Raw genomic sequence first — 16,688 nt, 5'->3', positions numbered from 1 at the left:
CGAGCCCCACATTGGGCTCTCTGCTATCAGTGTGGAGCCTGCTTCAGATCCTCTGTCCCCCTCTCTCTGCACCTCCCCTGCTTGTACTCCCTCAAAAAATAAAAAATAAAAACATTAAAAACAAAAGAGTTCTATCAACCCATCACAATGGTTGGACCTTATTTATATTACAATTCAAACTATTTAAAAATGAATGAACCATTCAGAGAAATTGGCCACAGCTTTGTTATTTGATGAAATTAAGGAATTATTGCTAATTTTTATAATGTGATAATGGTATTGTGGCTATGATGTTTTAAGTCTTTATCTTAACAGGGGTATAACCTGAAATATTTAGTGTTGAAATGATACAATAGCTGGAATTCACTCTCAAATACCCTGGAGGGGAGGGAAAGGAAGTGGGTAGAGAGTATAGAGGAAAAAAGACTAGCTATGAATTGATCAGTATTGAAGCTGAATTAGGGACAAATGGGAGTTCATTATGCCATGTTCTCTACTTTTGTATATGTTTGACATTTTCCATAATGAAAAATAAAAGAAAAAAATCACAGCTAACAGCCTCATAGTGAAGAGAAGCAAAAGACAGAAGAGCAATGAGCAATAGACAGTGTCTAAGAAGCCAGAGGCATGGAAGAGATTCCCTTAAAATCTCTTCCACAAGAGATTGTGAAAAGAGCTTTCTCAATAAAAGAATAAACCACAAAACCCACGTAAGTGCCATCTAACTGAAGATTTTCATTTCTGGGAGACTTTGGCCCCTAACACCACCAAAAATGAAGCATCACCAAATTTTTATTATAAAAAATGGCATTTATATGGTGCCCTCTAGGTCTCGGGCAAATTCTATACACGCTCTCTAATTTCATGCTCCTGACATCTCTGTGATGATGCCATTTTTACTCTTATTTTACAGATAAGAATGTTGATTCTCAGAGATAAGTGACTTACTTACCCAAAGCCACATAGCTGGTTGGTACTGGAGCTGGGACCACAGCCTGGGTCTCTCACCTCCCTTGCGGGGAAGTTGGTTTTCCACCTACCCATGTTGGCTCCTCTTTGGGAAAGGCACCAATGGATGGCCTTTGATGGAGACACGTGGACTCTCCCTTGGAGAAATGACACCACCCTCTCTAAAATACCACTCCCCACATGAAGCAAGCAAGCTTTCTGCATGCAATCCATTGGCTCTAACATTCCCAGGCACCTACTTTTTCATTGGCATGCCATTGCTGCCCAATTTATTCTAATCTTATTATTAATGTTGAAGGATGTTTTCATTAGTGTTTTAAGCTTCATTGTGCTCGTGAGATAAGAATACTTAGTTGCAGGTGGCAGCTTTCAGCTCCTAAGGGGTTTTGTTGCAGCTTAACACAATGTAGTGCCATGAGGCCTCATTTCTGCAGTGGCAGGTGTGGGATGTCCCCAATGTGGACTAAGTTAGAATCATTCTTCTGGCCTTCACTTCTTAGAAAGGAAGGTCTCCCTTAGTTCAGTGGATGTTGCAGCTGCAGAATTTGCACAAAAGGCAGCCAAACTGACTTACTTCCTTGATGCAAAGCAAAACACAAAGCCATCAGCTGAGAAAGTTTGCCACTCTGTGTCACCCTACATGCCCAATGATGTGACACAAGATTCCCATCAGGCCAGGCATTTGGGGGCTTGTGTGGCACTGAGTCACTCCCTTCATCCCCTAGACTTCATAGTCCCCACCTCAAAGATGAGGGCAATAATCCCCACCAAACCAAGCATTCTGAGAGTGGAGAAAGTCACCTTTGTGGGTGTTCTTGGATCCCTGGTGTTACTACAACATCGCAACAGAAACCAGCTCTCAGGGCAAGGACTCTTAGCCAAGTGCTGGCTACATGCTGGGCATGGGTTTTCCCACAGCTCATCCTCACAGAGACCTGTAATGCAGCTAGCATTATGGTCTCCATTTACAGTTGAGGACATTGAGACAGGCAGAAGGCAAGTAATTTTTTTCAGTTACCCAGCTAGAGGGGGCAGAGCTCGGATTAGAGGTCTTGCTGATGCAAAGTCATGTCCTTAACTGCTTGCTTCACTGCCTTTGTATCTTTGAATCCTAGAACAGGGGTAACACGTGCTGAACACCCAATCAATATTTTAAGTGAATAAATGAATACATGAAAGAAAGAAAGAATGATCAGAAGCGCCCTAGCCCCAGATAGAACAGTATAGTGTTCATGCTGGTGGTGAAGTGATTGAACTTGAGTCTAGTGTACTGTTGTGTTGGGAGATGCCCAGGGTTTTGTAAATAGCATTTTTCTGCTTCTAATGGTGATAATACATGTTTGCAGTAGAAAATTAGGGAAGTGCAGAGAAGTATAAAGAAGAAAATAAATATCATCCATAATCCACCCCTCAGAAGGTAGGTACTGCTGACATTTGGGCATGTTGCAGCCCAGGAAAAGAGAAAATCTTAACTAGTCCAAAGCCGAGGCGGCCTTTGTTGTCACCATGTGTCCTGGCACAGAGATTATGCCTCAAGCCAAGGAGTTCAGCATAATCCCACACACACCAATAATGATAATGATAAGACTTTCTGTGGTGCTTAACATGTTGCAGACATTATTCTAAACACTTCACATATTAACTCATTTAGTAGAAGAAGAAAGAGACATTATACATGGTAAGTTTCAAGATTTTACAGAACCATAAAATTCAGCCCAATAACCTTAAAGTCTTCTCTCTTCCCTGCCCCTGCCACTCACATGGGAAAAAAAAAAGAAACCTTTCCTGGGTACTATATGAACAATGACTTATTAAGCACCTGTTTTTACCAGAAGAGCTCTAGATAAGTGCCTTCTTGATAGTTAGGGTCCCCTGGGCCCACGAGCTCTTACAGGGTCATTAAGGAAATGGCAAGAGCCCACTGAGCAGTAATTATCACTTTAGACCATCAGCAGCAACAGCACTGGGGAAATTTGTTAGAAATGCAAGTTCTCCAGCCCCATTTTGGACCTAGTGAATCAGAGACCCTAGGGTGGGACCCAGAAGCCTGTGGTTCAACAAACCCTCCCAGTGAGTTTGGGAAACTCTGCCTTAAGATAGCCTAGTCCTGGCATTAAAGGGTTGATGCTGATCACACCTACTGTCAGACTTCAGCGAGGAGAAGATGCCACTGTGGGCTAGAGCAGTCAAAGAAGCCTTTCTGGAGGAGGTGATGGTGTCCTTACCTGGACACCAAAGAGGACCTCTTTAGGAAAAGAAATGGGGATTGAGCACAAGGCTTGGACAAGATGTGGACGAGAGATAAGCACCTCACTTTGTTGCATCTGGGGCAGCACAACCAGAACACAAGGAAATTGCCCACTCCTGCACCTTTAGTTTTCAGGCAGTCACCACCAGTCGATAGCTGTCAATGGTGATTACTATGAAGAGGCAGGGAAATGCCGACTGGGCAAAAAGGGAGTGAGAGGTGTAGGCAGTAAGGAGCCCAGAGGTGGTGGGAAGGTGAGGCCTGGAGCCCACAGGCAGGTCTCATTGATCATTATGTCCTGGGGGGGGTCACCCCCATGTCTTCTCTTACCACCAGGCTGCTGAGCCTGCACCCCAGGACTCCACAGCCCCCAAGGATGGCATACAAAGACCAGAGCACAAGAGTCAGGATATCCATCAGGGTGTCTGTGGAGGGTTCTGCCATATGGATAGCCTTGGACTGGGGGTGGGGCCCATGCTGGCTCTTCCCCCACTCTGCTCTGTAAGACAGAACATTGGGCTGCATTTCCCAAGTTTCTGGCTCAGCTGTCTTCTGACTGGCTCAGCCAGTGGGGAAAACAGGAGGAAGAGAGAAGCCAGGCTGTGTATCTCCCGCAATCTCTCTGTTTCAGCTGGTATCTCCAGCCACAACTGCATAACCTTGTGGCTCCAGCACCCAGGAAGCAGCTTCGAACGTGGGCTGACAGGCTCCTCCCCTTTGTCCTGCATCCCACCTTACCAGTGCTTGCAGCTGCCACGACTTCTAAAGCTGTTAGCACATTCAGTTTGCTCCACCCACCTGTGTGGTGTGGCCTTTCTTTCCCCTCCAGACTGTCCGACCCAGTGCCCCACTGCTGCCCTCTGCCAACCCACCCTCCCACAACACCCTCGAGTGTTCAGAACCCTTCTGAGCCTCTCAGTTTCCACATGATGATGACTCCTCAGCAGGCCCCAGACCCCTCACCAGCTTTGTCACCTTCTGCTCTCCTCTAGCCAAAGAGAAAACCTTGCCAATTTCAGCCATATCTGACACCCCAGGCCTCCCCCCTTTCCTGTGTTATCCTGGCCAGCTTCGTCTTACCCGTGTTGACCTGTCAGGGCCTCCTCCATGCTCCAGTGCTCAGCGTGAATGTCTCTCCTTTGGGAAGCCTCCCTGCTCACTCTCCTCTGATCCTAAAGGTGTTTTCCACCCTCTCCCCTGGCCTATCTCACCTGCAATATGAGAACATCTGTTAGGGATTTGCACAGGTCTGCTCCCCAGGTTGTGAGGGCAAGACCAAGATATTCCAAGCCTGTTTCCCCACAGTACCTGGCATAGACCCTCCACAGAACAGTACCGTGATGGATCTCACAGCCTCTCGCCCTGCCAGCTCTCCCATCCCGTGGGCCTCCTAAAACTATCACGTTCACTGCCTGCCCTTCCTGAAAACCCTTCAACAGGTCTTCTTCTTCTTTTTTTTAATGGAAGTTTATTTATTGATTTTAAGAGAGAGAGAGAGAGAGAGAGAATCCCAAGCAGGCTCCACACTGGTAGCACAGAGCCTGATACAGGGCTCAAACTCTCGAACCACTAGATCGTGACCTGAGCTGAAACGAAGAGTTGGACACTTAATCGACTGAGCCACCCAGGCGCCTCTCAACAGGCCCACTGCCCTCAGGATAGTCTGCATGCCTCAGCATGGCCCACCGGCCCTCCCTCATGTGACTGGGCTTGTGGCAGGTGGTCCAGATGGCTTGTCTGGACCGCCTTCTCTTTCTGACCTGGTTCCCACCCCACCTGCCCCTCCCATTACATTCATCGATGGAGGCATTAGTATAATAAATGGAGCCATTAGGTGGCAAAAGTATAATAAACAGAATCTGATTCTTTACTGGATTTGCTAACCTAACCAAGTCCCATGGCGTCTATTAATGCCTAAAGTCCCCTCTGACTTGCTGCTGGTCTTCAAGAGACTGAGGCAGAACGAGACTGCATCCCAGCTCCACCACTCACGGGTCCTATCGCTTCTCCAAGTTGAGCTTCCTTTCCACAATATATAGACACCTCCCTGGAAAGATAGCAAGGTAATCCCAGCATGTTGCTGGCCCTAGAAGCCCTGGGTACTGCATTATAGTGACTGAGATACCCCTCCCTCCTGACTCCCTTTGCCCTTGGGGTGTTTGGGTATATCATTCTCTTAGGAAAACGCGTCCTTACCCGTGCACGCTGCCGTGAGGGGGCTGAGTCTCTGCTGCTCTCTGTCAGACATCCTGTTTTAAACCTTCCTGCTTCCTGCTTCCTCAAATAGCATGAAGACATTCAGCAAACCACCCCCCTCCAGTGCCCCAGCCCATCAAGAGTCTCATACCCTACAGATAAGAGGATGAAGAATAAAAAATGTAGCCCTGATGGAGTACTCAGGCATTCTAGAAGCCTCTGTGCACTGGGAAAATTCCCCACAGCTCAACTCTCTGAGGTTCTGGTGCCCTTGCTCCATCTCCCCACTGGCCACTCATCCCCGAAGCCAGAAGACCCCAGAGCATGGAGTAGAAGCCCAGTGTTTTCTGTGAGCTGAGTGATGGTAGAAATGAAGAGGCATCAGGGATTCATCCTGAGAGAGTCAGAAGTTTCTCCTCAGCAGAAACTTCAATCCAACTGAACAAATATTTAGGGAGTGGCTATGATACGCCAGGAACCAGAGGAGCGAAGACTGTACAGTTTGGGGGACAATTTTTTCAACTCTGTAACCTCTGATCCTTGCATAGTGTCCGTGTTCAGCAAAGTCTTAGGGAATTAAAAGGAAAAGAGGGAAGGAGGAAGCAGGGTTCCTCGTGTGTGCTGGGATCTGGAAGCGAGAGATGGACAAGAAGTGGTTCATGCTCCTGCAAGACCTGAGGAATCCGTATCGCACAGATGTATAGCCCTTGAGATGATCTGTCTCCCACCTCATCACTCAGCTCTCTGAGGGTAGACCCTCCCGCCAGTTCTTCTCAGACATGGTCTCTGGGTGCACCACTGGAGTCAGAAAGCCATCTAAGAGAGACCCAGGGAAATATGAACTTAGCCAAGTGAGAGGCCTTAACAGCCAGGGCTATTGCACCCCCCAGTCAGAAGAGAAGGTACTCACACAGCAGATAGAGCAACAGTGGCTTCCAGGTGGCTTCCTGGAGGAAGTAGGCCCAGAGCAGAGGCTTGGAGAATAGGCTGGGTTTATCTGAATGGAGACAGGGAGTAGGGCATGTGAACAAAAGGACAGGACAGAAATATACATGGATGCATCAGGGAACATAGAGCAGTGAGGTCACTGTAGCCAATGAGTATGCCAAGTGAAGGTTCCATATAGAGAAATATCAGAAAGTTCCAACATAACACTTAGCAAAAACTGACAGCACTGTTGCCCTTGCCTGTTTATCCCTTGCTTTCATCCATGCAGCTTCCTTCAATTGTCCCAATGATTCTCTTGGCCACCATTTGGCCATCCCTGTTTGAGTGCTTCTCATATTCTCCTCATCAACCATTTCACACCCTTCTCATATTCCTTAAGATTCTACCACCCCTCACACCTCTTGCCCTCAGCTCTTGTATCCTGCTTCACACAGAAATGGACACCCTCCGGGAAGCTTCTTTTGTGGCCTCTTAAGCTGGGTTAGATGCCCGCTGTGGGCTGCCATGAAGCCCTGAGCACGAACACCTATTTGGGGGGCTGCCTTTCCTTCTAGACTGGGAGTTTCTTGTGGGCCTATCTTATTTATCCCCCATTTCTTGGGCCCAGTATATGGTCTGAACCAGAGTAAGTGCTTAGGAAATATTTGCTGAGAGAATGAGTGACTCACTTGTGTGTGTGGGGGGGGAGCGGATTATTATCTCCATTTACAGTTAAGGGAAATCCAGTCAGAAAGGTCCATCGAACTGTCTGAGGTTACCCTTCCAGTGAGGGGCAGAACTAACTCCTAAACCCAGCATTTCTGATTGCGGGGAATGGGCTCGCTTGACCAAAGTGAAGGGCCCACAGATTCCCCCAAGATGGGTCATCCTACCCACCTGGGCAAGAGGCTGCCATGTGCACTATTGCCCACGGTGGCATAGACAGCAGAGACAGGGTCACGGTGACAGCAGCCGCTGTAGAGTTGATATGTCTGTTCATTTCTGATCCGTATGTATGCTTCCCTGCCGGTCATCCTCAGATGGCACTGGATGAACGGCCAGCTTCTGGGGAAGTTATGTGGGTGGAGAGCGGCCAACATATGGCTCCTATGCCTTCCTGTTTATGCATGTTGATATTTCCCCACGCCGTTTGCAGAGCCCATATCTTCTGTTTGTTTTGAAGTTGGTATATTTAGTGAACTGGGCCTGACTTCTCTCTGTGTGCCAGCTCTTGGCTCCCTTCTAAATGGCTCCACTAGAGGCTTTTCCTGGTGTATATAGCAATGCTGTGACACCATCTGCCCTTCCGGGGACGTGCCGACCAACTGCCTCATACACCCACAACGTGGGCATGGCAAGTCAACAATGGTGGGGAGGACGGACGCCGTGCTTGCCTTCATTTCAGCCTCTCTCTACAACTGCAGCTGCCAGAAAACAGGGCCCCAGACAGAGCGCTTCTCGGGGCCATTCAGCATCCATAGCTAGCGCTGCTTCACGCGACGTGCCATTCCTTTGCTTAAAAACCCTCAAAGACCCATTCTGGCAGGTGCCAGATGACATCTCACTGTGGTTTTGATTTGCATTTCCCTGACGATTGGTGATGTGGAGCATCTTTTTGTGTGCCAGTTGACTGCCTGTGTCTCTTCTTTGGAGAAATATCCATTCAGGTCCTCTGTTAGAATGGCTAAAGTCAAAAACACAAGAAATAACAAGTGTTGGCAAGGATGTGAGAAAAAGGAACCCTCATGCACTGTTGGTGGGAATGTATATGGGTGCAGGCACTGTGGAAAATGGTATGAAGATTCCTTCAAAAATCAAAAATAGAATTACCGTATGATCTAGTAATTCCCCTACTAAGTATTTACCCAAAGAATATAAAAACACTACCTCAAGAAGATATATGCACCTGAGGGCACCTGGGTGGCTCAGTCAATTAGGCATCCAATTTTTGCTCTCAGGATTATGAGATCAGCCCCGTGTTAGGCTTCACACCCAGTGTAAAAAAGAAAAAAAAAAAGGACATATGTACTTTCATGTCTTTGTAGCATTATTTACAATAGCCAAGATATGGAAGCAACACAAGTGTCCATTAACAGATGAAGGATAAAGAAGATGCCGTATATGTACATATATATATATGTATATATTTTTTAATGACTGAGTATATATATATATATATATATATACACACACATATACATGTGTGTATATATATGTGTGTGTATATATATATATGTGTGTATATATATATATGTATATATATATATACACACACACTCAGTCATAAAAAGAATAGAATCTTGCCGTTTCTATTGCAAAAACGAGAATGAACCTACAGTGTAATTCTAAGTGAAAGAAGTCAGAGAAAGACAAATACCATATGACTTCGGTCATATGTGGAATTTAAGAAATAAAACATGAACAAAGGAAAAAAAGAGACAAACAAAAAAACAGATTCTTAAATACAGAGAACTGGTGGCTACCAGAGGGGAAGTGGGTGGGGATGGGTGAGGTAGATGAAGGGTTAAGAGTACTCTTACCATGATGAGCGCTGAGCAATGTACAGAATTGTTGAATCATTATAGTGTCCACGTAGAACTAATAGGACACTGTTATTGATACATCAATAAAAAGAGAAACAGAAACCCTCAAAGACCCCCACCCCCACCTGCCATCCCACAGAGCCCTTCAGAAACACTCTCCATCCAGCTTCATTACCTTCTGCCCCTACTCTGCCCTCATCTCTACACCCAGCCCTCCAGCTGCCGCTGGCCTCTGCCCTATGCTCACCAGCACTCTGGCTGTTCCCACAGCTGCGGTGCCTTTTCTGCTCCCTCCACATCTGAGTCATCATGTGAGCTACCATGTAAAGAGAACTATTACTCTATGACTGCAAAGTGTGGTTTATTGTATCCATTCTACAGAAGAGGAGCTCGACCTCTAGAGATGTTGAGTAACCTGTCTGGGGCCACACAGCTAAGTGGCAGAGCTAGGATTCTGGCCTGAGATCTCTTTCACCACGAACTCTCTGCTCTTAAAATTTGAATGTTTCAAGGCTAGGCTCTCCTCACTCCAGACTCAGTTCTTGCTTCCCCTCTTTTCCAAGATTTCTCCTGACTCCTGTTGACCCTGCCAGTAGCTTCTCCTCTCCCTCGCCACAACCCCCCAGGCAGACTTGGAACAGAGTGTCCCAAACGGCGTGCATCACCCCTTCTCTATCCCCATTCCCCATCTCTGTCTCTATGTCTATCTCTGTCTCCACCAGACTGAGCTCCACAGGCAGGGAAGAGCTCACAGCTCAGCAGCACCCCCACACATCTGAGGGTCACTGTCACACCTGTTGGTGGCCACTACATTGTTTTTTAAATGAGCTAATTAATGGGTGACAAAGATAGCCAAAGCCTTAGTGTAGGCAAAGGGTGGCAGAAACTAAAACAGATCCAAGAGTGACACATCCCTCTCTCATCACCATAATACCTGATGTGCTTTTTGAGGTTCCCAGCTTTCTATAAAAAGGCTCCCAGCTCTCTCTTGGGTGGATGACCTGTGCTACAGTGGTGGTAACCTCATGTGACATGTGCTACCCCTGGCAGAGGCTGGCTGATGGTTGCTCTGAGCACACGCTAGACAGTGTGTGTCTCCCCCTCCTGCAGTTAGGTGTGGCCATGTGACTGAGCAGCGTGTGGCTGTCATGGGCCCCTTTCCAGGCAACAAACACCATATTTAAATACTAACTCTTGGGGCACCTGGGTGGCTCAGTCGGTTAAGCATCTGACTTCTGCTCAGGTAATGATCTCATGGCCCAAGAGTTTGAACCCCGCATCGGGCTCTGTGCTGACAGGTCAGAGCCTGGATCCTGCTTAAGATTCTGCTTCTCCCTCTCTCTCTGCCCTTCCCCCAACTCACGCTCTGTCTCTCTCTCTCAGAAATAAATAAACATTAAAAATTTTTTAATATAAATAAATAACTACTCTCACTGAGTGACTTTCCTAGAACAGAGTCTGGGGCAGATTTCTGCCTCTCTCATCGGTGCCCACCTGAATGCCTTCTACTCCCACCTGACACGAGGTCTACAACCCTTCTCTGTCTGGGCCTCACACAGTGCCCTCACCCAGAAGCCAAGCTCCCTGGACTTTCTTCTACTGGGGCCATCCATTATCCTTAACTTTGCTTGTTACTCTTCTAACACATCCCAGGAAAGTAACTTCCTGATGGTGTTCTTTCTCATCCTTCATTGGATCACCAGCAAAAGCAAGAGAAACTGTGAAGTGGTTAGACCACCAGGGCCATGAAGGCCTGATTGAGTGCACCTGGTTCAAGGAAGTGCTTTCCCACTTCTCTGAAGATAATTCACATACAGAGAAACCCTCCCTCCCCCATAAAATCTGTCATTCCAGCAGAAGGAAGGAGAGGAGGATGGCAGACGAGGGGCTGACTAATCACTTCATGCTTCCTTGCACCTCCCTATTAGAGTGTCACTGTCTTATAGCCTAGTTGTCTGTGTCCCCACCCCTCCCCACTGTAGTATGAGCTTCTGGAGGAGGGGTTTTCTATCATCTCCATATCCCCTGTTCTTAAATATCATCCCTGGTCAGTGAAAGTTTGTTGAATGAGTAAATGAATATATGAATGAGAAAACGAGCCAAAGTCCATTGTCCCATAGGACTTCACTTACAAAACACCAATTCAAACATAGATTATTACAAATTTCAAGACAGCAGTCATAGAGCATTAAACCCCTAGTGTGGGGCCTTCTAAACGGAGGACCCTATGTGACTATACCCACAAGGCTGGCCCTGGGCTGGATAGAGGTTCACTAACCATAGGATCTCTGCAGGGTCAAGAAAAGAAGAGCAGGTGAAATAGGTTATGAGAGTAAACACAAGGAGGAGATGAAATCTAGGAAGCCATGAACAGGCAAGAGGAGGAGAAGTCTATGATAGCCTACCCAGAGGTGGATACAAGAGAGAACAAGCCTGGCCTTTGCTCTATACCCATAGTTCTCAAGGTAAGAACCCCAGACAAGCAGCATCAGCATTACCTGGGAACTTCTTAGAAATGGACATTCTCAGGTCTCACCCCAAACCCACTGGATCAGAAACTCTAGGGTGGGGCAGCAATCTGTATTACAAACCCTCCAGGTAATACTGGTGCATGTTCAAGTCTAAACCCAACAGTTCTTATAGATCACTGATACTCAGTGATCCCAGAAGCAGCATACCTAACACAGAGGCAGCACAGAGCAGTGGTTCGGAGCAAAGGCTCTGGACCCCAACTGCTTGGGTCTGAGCTCCAGCTCTGCCACTTGCCTAGTTGTGTGATCTTGAGCCACTCTGTTAACTACTCTGTACCTTCGCCTCTGTCTGTAACATGATAAAGATCCCATTTCATAGGCTTGTTCTAATGACCAAATGATTTAAGACTTGTAAAGAGCTTGGAAGGGTCCCCAGCATATAATAAATACTCAATAAGTTTATTTTTTTTTTAATTTTTTTTTCAACGTTTATTTATTTTTGGGACAGAGAGAGACAGAGCATGAACGGGGGAGGGGCAGAGAGAGAGGGAGACACAGAATCGGAAACAGGCTCCAGGCTCTGAGCCATCAGCCCAGAGCCTGACGTGGGGCTCAAACTCCCAGACCGTGAGATCGTGACCTGGCTGAAGTCGGCTGCTTAACCGACTGCGCCACCCAGGCGCCCCAATAAGTTTATTTATTTTGAGACAGAAAGTATGTGTGCACACTTACACACAGCAGGGAGGGGGAGAGAGAGAGAGAGAGAGAGAGAGAGAGAGAATCCCAAGCAGGCTCCACACTGTCAGCGCAGAGTCCTGTGCAGGGCTCAAACACATGAACCACGAGAACACGACCTAAGCTGAAATCAAGAACTGGCCACTTAAGTATCTGAGCCACCCTGGCACCGCAATAAGTGTTTTTAATAAAAGATAATAATACCATAATGATGGGAGTTAACACTGGTCAAATATATTCTATGTGCCTGGCACTGAGCTCTGCCTAGGTGATGAGTTAAGACATATTCGGGGAGGCGAGGCATGTTACTTGCAGGATGATGTTTCTCTGCCACAATCTCAGCACACAGATGCCAGAGAGCTCTTAAAAGCCACATCTCTCCCCCAACCTCACTAATAAGAGAGAAAGCTCCCTCCTGTCATTCCCAAAGCTTTCCCTTTGAAGCAGCTAGGGATGGCATCCTGGGCTTTCCCCTTGGCTTGGCCATTTCTGCTGTTTTTCTCCTTAGAGAAGGTATATAAATATTCAAAGAACACTGGCATTTAGATGCCCTACAATTTAAGGGTCTATTTAAAATTAAGCATGCTAAATAAAAGTCCTTTATGAGGTGTTCTAAACCCCTATAAAATACCATCGCCGACACCTCAGTAAGCGGGTTATTTGCAGCTTCATAAACAAGGCGAGTTGTGGGTATCTCAGCCACACTTGGCTCTTCCTTGGTTCCTTCTCATAAATGTGGCTCGGGCTCTTGGAACAGTGTGTTTATGAGCCTAGCAGAAGGCACCAAGCCCAGCCTAGGATCGGGGGTCCATTGAAGAATTATATCCTGGGACACGGTTAATCTCTGAGCTGAGGGAAAAGCAAACTGAGACAAGGTTTGGACAAACGAGCACACAAATCTCAAGGTCTGATATGTCCTTCTTCCTCCATACCCACATTTCTGCCTTTCTGATGGTGGAGAGCCTGGACAGTCTTCAAGCTCCTTAATAGGTCACGTGCAGGGCCTCTAGAGGATGTGGGGTGCCCAGACACCCCCACTCCAGTGCCTCGTAGGCCAGTGCCTACTCGGAGGCCTGTGTGCTGTTTCTACTGAAGCTTTCCCTCCTGCTTTCTTGGTTAAAACAAGGCCACGGTTCCGAAAGAGAACTGCACTTAATACATTGTACCAACGTAATTTGCTTCGTTTTCATATTGTACTAGAGTGACGTAAAACATGTAACCACTGGGGGAAACTGAGTGAGGGGACATGGGACATCTCTGCACTGTCTTTGCAACTTTCTGTGAATTGGTCATTATTTTAAAACAAAAGGATTCAAAAAAATCAAAGAGAGACACCAGGAATTTCTATGCTGCTCAGTGAATGGCACATAATATGATGGAGCTATCACCATTTGCCACATGGGACTATTCCCTGAAAGAGTTTGGGTGACTCAGATGGTTTTTTTTTTCAATAAGTGGATCCTTTTAGTTTAACTCGAAGAAAAATTTAATTCACTAGACATTTGTTTAAATGTCTATGAAGTATCCCCTTCTGTTCTGAATTTGGTCCTTAAAAAAATTTACTACTTATAATTATAGTAAACACCAGAATTATATGACAGAGAGTACTACATTTTATACTATACTAAGGCCTACAAGTCTTCACAGTCTAATTCCTTGGTCAGCACTTAACAAAACTTTCATTGACTGGTTGGCTGATTCAATACTATTTTCCTGTATAAGTCTTGATTAATTTAAATTCAATAAACAATTCAACAAATGCCTCTTGAGCATCTATTATGTAAAGTGAAACTCAACAAATACCTTCTTAAATCAATTATGTGCTCAGTGCAGTGGACTCACATAAGTAGTTCTATTAGTGGCCAAACTGTGCCAATCATAATAGTGGTGGTCACAGGGTGCTGGTATGTGTTGTTCACTGCAATACCTCTGTATGATAGGTGGTATCATCATCACCGTCATCATCATCATCATCTCCATTTCATAAATAAAGTCAAGACGTGAAATAACTCACCCAGAGTCTCAAGGCTAGTGCGCGGTAGAGTTGGGATTCAAACCCAGAAGCGCAGTCGCAGAATCCAAGTTTTTGACCCTACCCTACACTGTCTTTTTCTGAAAGATGAACCCAAAAGTGTTATGGGATCACCCAGGCAGGAACAACTCACTCTGAGTTGAAGGATGGGAGACAATTTCCCAGAAGAGATGATAATCGAGCTGAGTTTTGAAGAGTTAGAGTTTGGTCAGCAGAGCTGGAGGACAGAGAAAGTGAACATGGATTGCTAAGCAGTTCCTCCCGTGTCCTCTTTGGCCCTGCCTACCAAGCATGGCTTCCCTTAGCCTTGCATGGTGATGCCCGTAGTTCAAAGCCCTGGGGACTCAGGCCCCATGGGACCAGATAGGCATACCACCAGTGCAGCCTGGCCCTGCAGTTCTTCTCTTCAAGAGAACTTGCTCTCATCATCGGGAAGTGCAAGGCTGTCTTCTACAGCTAGCATAGTCTCCTGTCTAGGTTCTCTGGGTTGCAATGGCTTTTTGGTGCCCAAATATGGCAAGGATACCTATAAATGCTCAGGTAAGAATTTCTTTATTGTGCTAAAAAACAAAACAAAAAAAAAGCACATGAGATCTATTTTCTTAATCAACGTTTAAGTGTGCAGTACAATTGTGTTAACTACAGGCACATGGTTGTGCAACAGACCTCTAGAACTTTTTCATTTCCCATGACTGAAATTTGGGTAAGAATTTGCAGGCAGGGACTTGAGTCCCATACAGTCAGTCCCTAAAATATGATATCAGGGCAGTAGTTTCTCTGGTTAGTCACCAGAAAATGCTAAAACAGAAAGAGAACCTCAGCTACTATTTTATTCAACTATCTTACCAGTGCTGAAAATGAGATAGAAATCAAGAAATAAAGCAGAAAGTGAAAATTTTTCCTCAAATAAAATAAACTAGAAAAACACACACTGCAGTGTTACAAAGGTGAGTTGTTTTTCAAAGACAACACTGTGGCCCCAGTCTAATGAGCACTGGACTGGGAGTCCACTGAACTCAAGTCCAAATCCCAGTTCTGTTCCTCAGATAGTAATACCTGCCATGCCAACCGCACAAAGATCAACAATAAAAATGAGATACTGCATGAGAAAGCACTTTTGTATCATGAAAGCATTAACACATAAGATATTATTGCTAGTAAAGTAATAAATACTGCAGTAAGCATTGCCAGGTTAGACAGATTTATTCCTACCAAATAAAAATCTCTTAGGGTTCTGATTTTCTCACAAATACAATAGAGTAAGGCTCTAAGTCCTCTTTTCATGGAATCAGCCAAACCTGTTAATAAAAAAGAGGCCAGTTCCCTTTTGAAGAACACTCATCCCTGACATACCCTGAATGATAAGGCAGGACATTGGACAATGACCTAATGACAGGACAGGAAATTTACCTTCTCTGGAACAGATAGTGAGGTATCAGAACATGCAGAAAGGTCTCAGGTCAGACCCTGTTAATCTGAACAAGACCCTGAGATGACGCTAGGTGGGAGGTTATGTTATTCACCCCCAAGCTAAAAACACACTCACATCACAGCCAATAGAATGGAAATATGTTTATTCATTCAACAAACACTATGGAGTCCCTGTGTTCCATGGTCTCTGCCATCCAGTAATGTGATGGGAAGGACGACAAAAGTGAGATAATGAGCTTTCACCTGAGGACTTTAAATATCATCCCTAAAATTTGCCTGAAATGTTTAAATGGAAGAATGGAAAGATCAGCCTTGGTTTTCAGGAAGACAGTGGGACTCCCATTGAGACAGGAAGAGCAGTCAAGGGCAAGTATGTCAGCAGGAGAGAAGGAATTCTAAACTAATAGTAAAGAGAGATGGAGAGATAGGTGCCGGTTCCACAAGTAGTTTGATGGGAGACTCTGTTGGGTTTGTGTCTGGTCGAATTGGGAAAGGAAAAAGAATTCTATGTTACCTACATTCCTGGATTGGCATCTTGAATTTACATGGTGCCAGTGGTCAGGCTGCAGAATACAGAAGGAGGAGAAGGCTTGGGTAGATGAGGTAGTGAGGATGATGAATTCTATTTTGCATATGGTAAGTTTGGAGGTCCTGGGAGCAGGAGCAGCCCTGGTGAAGATAGATCTGGGTGCAGGCAGAGTCCTCAGCTGGACTGAGAGTTTTCAGCAAGTGAGTGGTAGCTAAAGCCATGGGCTAGGAACTTGACCAGGTAGAAGATAGACAGTGAAGAGACCACAGACCCAAAGCCAAAATCCTTGGGGATGCCAGGCCATACGGAAGCAGGAAAGGTGTCATGGGAGACCAAGAAGGACAAACCAAAGAAATGGGAGGAAACCCAGGAGAGTGTGGTATCAGGTTGTACCCGATAGAGCCAGAATGCACAGAAATAGGGGTTCAGTCAAATTCGCCCAGAACGACAGCACCAACTCTTCAAGTTGATGTTGTGAAATTCCGAAAGACATAAATAATAGAGTGTTTGCTGAGTACTGCCCTTTCCTAAATGTCTGCTGGGAAACCAGAGAATTACAAGACATAACTCCTGCCCTTAAAACATCTCAGTCTATTGATAAAAATTA

This window comes from Lynx rufus, unplaced genomic scaffold (assembly GCF_022079265.1).
Source record: "Lynx rufus isolate CCGP_SWC_20201006 ecotype Redwood Valley unplaced genomic scaffold, mLynRuf1.p SCAF_5, whole genome shotgun sequence".
Taxonomy (NCBI): domain Eukaryota; kingdom Metazoa; phylum Chordata; class Mammalia; order Carnivora; family Felidae; genus Lynx; species Lynx rufus.
The sequence above is the reverse complement of the archived record's forward strand: the minus strand, read 5'-3'. Positions refer to the sequence as shown.